This window comes from Sander vitreus, chromosome 23 (assembly GCF_031162955.1).
Source record: "Sander vitreus isolate 19-12246 chromosome 23, sanVit1, whole genome shotgun sequence".
In the NCBI taxonomy this organism is placed as follows: domain Eukaryota; kingdom Metazoa; phylum Chordata; class Actinopteri; order Perciformes; family Percidae; genus Sander; species Sander vitreus.
The window spans coordinates 23,981,017-23,987,049 of NC_135877.1; positions in this window are offsets into that span (position 1 = coordinate 23,981,017).

Sequence of the window (6,033 nt, forward strand, 5' to 3'; positions counted from 1 at the left end):
GTGTCGTTTACTATGATTATGTTCCCTGTCCACCGGCTGAAAAACACCCCCCAAACATTAGGTTCCCACCACCATATTTGACAGTGGGGATGGTGTTCTTAGGGTTGAAGGCTTCTCCTTTTGTACGCCAAATGAAGGCTACATCATTGTGGCCAAACAATTCAATTTGTGTTTCATCTGACCATAAAACAGAAGACCAGAAGTCTTCTTCTTTGTCCAGATGAGCATTTGCAAAGGCCAAGCGGACTTCTATGTGCCTTATCTGGAGAAGTGGTGTCCTCCTTGGTCTGCGTCCATGGACCCCAGCGGTGTGTAGTATCTGTTGGACTGCCTGCCTTGAGATGTTGCCACCAGCAGAGTCCAGATTCTTCAGGATGGTCTTGGTGGTGATCCTTGGATTCTTTTTTACCTCTCTCACTATCCTCCTGGCCAGCACAGGTGTCACTATTGGCTTCCAACCACGTCCTCTGAGAGTTTTCACAGTGCAGAACGTATTGTATTTTTTAATAATACTTTGCACTGTAGCCACTGAAACTTCCAAACATTTAGATATGGTCTCATAGCCGTTTCCTGACCTATGAGCAGCCACAATGCGCAGCTGCAGGTCCTCACTGAGCTCCTTTGTCTTAGCCATGACTGTCCACAAACCAAGAGCAGAGAGCTTCTGTTTTTCTCCTGTTGACTTGATTAAAACAGCTGTTCCCAATGAATCAGGCTAATTAGGATGCTTTACAACAGCTTGGACTATTTGGAATGGTATAGATCTTTGGATTTTCCCATAGACTGTGACAGTTTGCAAAGGGTATGAATCATGTTGAACATGCCACTTTTTGTTCAAATGTGAATAAAAGATGAGTAATATTTTTCTTGTACATCGTCTTATTATCTTTTGGGAGAAGCCTGTGTCATTTCCGGTCAAAAAAAAGACTTGCTGGTTGAAGAAAAGCAACTTTCAGTCAGAATTTGCCAGGAGTATGAATAATTTTGGGCTTGACTGTATGTATGTATGTATGTATATATATATATATATATATATATGTGTATGTGTGTGTGTGTATGTATGTATGTATGTATGTGTATAAATATATATATATATATATACATATGTGTATGTGTGTGTGTGTATGTATGTGTATAAATATATATATATATATATATGTGTGTGTGTGTGTGTGTGTGTATATATATATGTGTATGTGTGTGCGTGTGTGTGTATATATATATATATGTGTGTGTGTGTGTGTGTGTATATATATGTGTGTGTGTGTGTGTATATATATATATATATATATACATATACATATATATATATATGTATATATATTAGGGCTGTCAGCGTTAATCGCAATGCGATTAAGGGCCAACGCGACGCGATTCATTTTTTTTAATCTCATTAATCTCATGCCTCCATTTATTAATGTATTTCCACCTCACTGGGCTTGGCGTGGGGCCTAACAGCTACTATTTTGACCCTTTGCAGCACCGTTACTTCTCATCAAGCTGCCACTTCCTCCTAACACATCCTGCTGCTGAAGGCTGCAGCATGATGGAGAAACACAGCAGCAATAACTCTGAATGGAGCTTTTTATTTTCCAAAACTCCCGGACGGCTCGTAGACAAGTCTAAAGCATATGCACGTTGTGTAAAGCTGAATTAAAAGATCACGAAGCACGTCCAGCTGGAGCTACCAGCTACGAGCTAAGCATATAGTTCAGTTAACGTGATGCTACCTGCTAGCGGGCTAAACGGGTGGTAACTACCTGCAGACCTGTCAGCATGGTAGAGGACTCGGGTCTTAAAGACGTACTACGGTTGACCTGTCTCGTCGGGACAGGAGTTTTCACGGATACAGCCTGTACTCCAGGGAGAAAGCAGCTAAACAGGAACTGCTGCAGAGTCCAAACTCTGTCTCATTAACCGCTGATCACTGGACGTCAGTGAGGAATCTACATTATTTAGGAGTTACTAAACACTAGATGGACTCTGGTAAGGACAGATAGGATCTTTAGTTTTTAGTTCGGGACTTGGAGGAATTGTGCAATAATGACAGATTCACACATTTTTCTTTTGTTTACAGTAAATAAATAATTACTAATCCTAAAGTCAAGTTCATAAAGTCACTTTCTTTGCATTCATTTGATTCCCAGTTAAGATCCTCTGGTAAGAACGGCTCTCATTGTTAATATGACTTAAAAACTGTTCTGAGACGCTAAATAACAGAATTATAATCATGTGATAAAATATGCGATTAATCAGGATTAAAAATTTTAATCATTTGACAGCCCTAATATATATCTCTATATATATAGAGATATATAGAGATATATCGATATATATATATATGTAAAATATATATATATATAGAGATATATCGATATATCTCTATATATATAGAGATATCTATATATATCTCTATATCTCTATATATATATTACATATATATATATATATCGATATATCTCTATATATATATATATTTTACATATATATATATATCGATATATCTCTATATATATCTATATATATAGAGATATATCGATATATCTCTATATATATATATCTATATATATATAGATATATATATATATATAGAGATATATCGATATATATATATGTAAAATATATATATATATATAAAATATAGAGATATATATATATATATCGATATATATATATATATATATCGATATATATATATAGAGAGAGAGAGATATATCGATATATAGATAGATATATATATCTATATATATCTATCTATCTATATATATATATTTTACATATATATATCTATATATATATCTATAGATATCTATATATATATATCTATAGATATATATTTCTATATATCTATATCTATATATCTATATCTATATATATATTATTACAGTTATTAATATTAATAACTCCTCTCTTTAAGTTATTATTTATTATTCATGTTATTATGTTTGTTCATGTTTGCAGATTCCTCCTCAGTCTAACTTATTTTTGGGAATAAACCTTTTCTGATTCTGATTTTAATAAGTGAGTAAACAGCCCCCCCCCCCTCCGTGCCGGAGCAGGCGGAGTCTGCACCGCGCATGCGCAGCGTCAGCGTCGCTCCGTCGTGTCTGTCCCCGGATCTGTGTGTGTGTCTCCCGGCGGTGGATCCTCCAGCAGCGGCTCCTTCTGCGTCTCCAGGCGGAACAAAGCAGCGGATCTTCGGCCTCTTGGGCAGCGCAGCGGGGTCTGACCTGGCCCGGCTCGGCTCGGCACGCCTCCCCCCCCTCTGCGGCCCGCAGCGCGCGCTCAGCCTCCCGCAGGCCTCGGCCTGGACTCCCGCTTTTCTCCCGGAAAATGGACGGATTCACCGGCAGTTTAGGTGAGTGCACGCGCCGCTCGCGCCCCTGAGACCCCCCGGTCTCCTGTCCGTGCAGCGGCGGCACGCGCACAGCCGCACGCGCCTCTGGCGGCTTTACACGTGTCACTGCTGTATTTATCAAAAAGACTCTGCACCGCCCCTCCGGCGGCTGCAGGGCAGCAAAACCAACATCCTCCTGAAGGAGAGACCCGGAAAAAACCCGGATCTGCCCACTGAAACACCTCGTGTGTGTGTGTGTGTGTGTGTGTGTGTGTGTGTGTGTGTGTGTGTGGACTCTGACCTAAAGAACAAAGAAGGAAATGGGTTATTAAATCATCCTGTCTGCTCATATCTCGTGTGTGTGTGTGTGTGTGTGTGTGAGAGAGAGTGTGTGTGTGTGTGTGTGTCTCTGGGTGTGTGTGTGTGTGTGTGTGTCTGTGTGTGTGTGTGTGTGTGTGTGTGTGTGTGTGTGTGTGTGTGTGAGAGAGTGTCCGTGTGTATGTATGTATGTGTGTGTGTGTGTGAGTGTCTGTGTGTATGTATGTGTGAGTGTCTGTGTGTATGTATGTGTGTGTGTGTGTGTCTCTGTGTGTGTGTGTCATAATAACAAAATACGTAACCATTAAAATCATCACATTTTATGAAATAAACTTTTTAAGTTGTAACCACTTCCTGTAGCAGCCAATCACAGCTCACCTGAGCAGACAGCCAATCACAGCTGATTTAGACTCTAACTGAAGACATGTAACCCTCTTCGGTTAGTCTTTAATAAGGTCCTACGGTTGACTTTTCTCTCTCTCACTTATGGGTTAGATAACAGAATATCCAGATGTTCTAGTGTCTCTCTGTAGATGACAGTATATCCAGATGTTCTAGTGTCTGTAGATGACAGTATATCCAGATGTTCTAGTGTCTCTGTAGATGACAGTATATCCAGATGTTCTAGTGTCTCTGTAGATTACAGTATATCCAGATGTTCTAGTGTCTCTGCAGATGACCGTATATCCAGATGTTCTAGTGTCTGTAGATGACAGTATATCCAGATGTTTTAGTGTCTCTGTAGATGACAGTATATCCATATGTTCTAGTGTCTCTGTAGATGACAGTATATCCAGATGTTCTAGTGTCTCTGCAGATGACCGTATATCCAGATGTTCTAGTGTCTGTAGATGACAGTATATCCAGATGTTTTAGTGTCTCTGTAGATGACAGTATATCCAGATGTTCTAGTGTCTCTGTAGATGACAGAATGTCCAGATGTTCTAGTGTCTCTGTAGATGACAGTATATCCAGATGTTCTAGTGTCTGCAGATGACAGTATATCCAGATGTTCTAGTCTCTCTGTAGATGACAGAATGTCCAGATGTTCTAGTGTCTCTCTGTAGATGACAGTATATTCAGATGTTCTAGTGTCTCTGTAGATGACAGTATATCCAGATGTTCTAGTGTCTGCAGATGACAGTATATCCAGATGTTCTAGTCTCTCTGTAGATGACAGAATGTCCAGATGTTCTAGTGTCTCTCTGTAGATGACAGTATATTCAGATGTTCTAGTGTCTCTGTAGATGACAGTATATCTAGATGTTCTAGTGTCTTTGTAGATGACAGTATATCCAGATGTTCTAGAGTCTCTCTCTGTAGATGACAGTATATCCAGATGTTCTAGTGTCTCTGTAGATTACAGTATATCCAGATGTTCTAGTGTCTCTCTGTAGATGACAGTATATCCAGATATTGTAGTGTCTCTTTGTAGATGACAGTATGTCCAGATGTTCTAGTGTCTCTGTAGATGACAGTATATCCAGATGTGCTAGTGTCTCTCTGCAGATGACAGTATATCCAGATGTTCTAGTGTCTCTCTCTGTAGATGACAGTATATCCAGATATTGTAGTGTCTCTTTGTAGATGACAGTATGTCCAGATGTTTTAGTGTCTCTGTAGATGACATTATATCCAGATGTTCTAGTGTCTCTGTAGATGACAGTATATCCAGATGTGCTAGTGTCTCTCTGCAGATGACAGTATGTCCAGATGTTTTAGTGTCTCTGTAGATGACAGTATATCCAGATGTTCTAGTGTCTCTGTAGATGACAGTATATCCAGATGTTCTAGTGTCTCTGTAGATGACAGTATATCCAGATGTTCTAGTGTCTCTTTGTAGATGACAGTATGTCCAGATGTTTTAGTGTCTCTGTAGATGACAGTATATCCAGATGTTCTAGTGTCTCTGTAGATGACAGTATATCCAGATGTTCTAGTGTCTCTCTCTGTAGATGACAGTATATCCAGATGTTCTAGTGTCTCTTTGTAGATGACAGTATGTCCAGATGTTCTAGTGTCTCTGTAGATGACATTATATCCAGATGTTCTAGTGTCTCTCTCTGTAGATGACAGTATATCCAGATGTTGTAGTGTCTCTCTCTGTAGATGACTGTATATCCAGATGTTCTAGTGTCTCTTTGTAGATGACAGTATGTCCAGATGTTTTAATGTCTCTGTAGATGAGAGTATATCCAGATGTTCGTCTCTCTGTAGATGACAGTATATCCAGATGTTCTAGTGTCTCTCTCTGTAGATGACAGTATATTCAAGTTCATGTTTATTGTTATATGCATATTAGTACGAAGTACCACAGCAATGAAATACAATGTGCCTTGGTACTCTCTCAGCACCAGTCAATAATAACAATTTTAAAA